General features: G+C 44.4%; 1 pseudogene; it reads right to left on the bottom strand.

Moving 5' to 3' along the window:
- Positions 1 to 258: 258 nt before the first annotated feature.
- On the bottom strand, positions 259 to 866 carry LOC149229945 (ethylene-responsive transcription factor 9-like; annotated as a pseudogene).
- Positions 867 to 1,515: the final 649 nt, after the last annotated feature.

Below are 1,515 nucleotides of genomic sequence, written 5' to 3'. Positions count from 1 at the left end.
CATGAAATCAAGTAAAGAAGACAAAAGTCTCTTGGCTTCTTACACGGGAGACTTAGCAGTGCCCGGCAGGGATGGAATTTGAAATTTGATTGATTATAATTTAGTGTGGTTTGCCATTAAATATAATTAATTTGAAATTCCAACCCTCAAATTTGATGGTTCTGTTTTGAAATTCCAACCTGGTGCCAGGGTACTTGAGAGAGGTTGTTCCTGCCTCTAACATTCCTGCCTTCTGAAATTTACGAATTGTGGGATGAGTTAATCGACATCGTCAGCTGCTGGGGCAAATTTAGATCCAGCAACAAGGGCGCTGGCCGCCGTGAAGATGTACAGGTCATTACATCCGCCTGCAGCTGCGAATTTTGAGATTATTCAAAGGGTTGAATGCCAAACAAAAGCTTTTGCTTTTTAGTAGGGTTGGCCTGATTCTCCACCGTCAGATGTTCCGAGGCGCCTCGCTGGATAACGCAACTGGAAGCTCGATCGTTGTCGAGAATGGAAGCGCAGGGCTCTTGTCTGGAATAAAAAATGGGCCACTCTTGTCGCTGAATATTGACGGCGCGTGTGGCGCCATGGTTAAACATTACAGCAATGCTGGTGCTATCGTCTTGGAGAGCGAAATTGGTTTTAGCCTTGGGGTCGCGGAGATTTCTTGCAGCATTGTCGTAGGCACGGGCGGCATCTTCGGCTGTGTCAAAAGTGCCCAACCAGAGTCTGGATCTCTTCCTGGGGTCTCTGATTTCTGCAGTGAATCTCCCCCACGGCCTCTTCCTCACGCCTCTGAAATGCGTTCCCCTCACAGCATAGGACGCCGTTTTCTCGCAGTCGCCCTCTCCTATCTCCATCTTTATCCCTACTCTCGCCATCGGCATTGGCGTCCACGGCCATGCCTCTTTTTCTCCACAAACAAACAGATCCCACGCTTCACACGATCGAGTCTCGCCGACGGTACGAAGAGCAGGCACTCTAAACACAAGGGCGCCCAGGCGAGAAGTGATGCAGCTTTACCTACACCCGTCGTTCATTTATGACCCGATAGCATGGGAAATATATTAGGGGATTAATAAATCCCATGCTATCAACGGCGGGTGCATATGCCCACCGTTCGATTTTGCTAAGGCCCAAATCAAACGGTGGGCATATACACCGGTCGTTCATTTATGCCTGATAGCATGGGAAATATGGTTCGCAGTGTTATTATGAGTAGTAAAAGTTATGACTGCGGAGGTTGGAATGGTGTTTTTTGTGCGTGTAGTGTAAACTCCATAGGGTTTGTATTTTTTAAAATTATTATTTGTAAATTTGGTTCAAAAATGGGATTAAAATTAGTGTTTTAAAATTCACATAATTTTAGTATTATAGGGTGGTGTTTTGTTAACACACTTTGTTATATAAAAGTTATTGGGTCAAAATATTATAGGGAAAAATCCAGAGATATTAAATATTGATGTGGTTCATGTTGAATGCAATCCAAGGGTGATGTTAAAACTCATATGACTGAGCAAACAAATTTCT

The sequence above is a fragment of the Pinus tabuliformis genome, chromosome J, assembly GCF_031772625.1.
Source record: "Pinus tabuliformis cultivar Carrire ecotype Pingquan chromosome J, CPIR1, whole genome shotgun sequence".
Classification (NCBI taxonomy): domain Eukaryota; kingdom Viridiplantae; phylum Streptophyta; class Pinopsida; order Pinales; family Pinaceae; genus Pinus; species Pinus tabuliformis.
The sequence above is the reverse complement of the archived record's forward strand: the minus strand, read 5'-3'. Positions and strand labels throughout refer to the sequence as shown.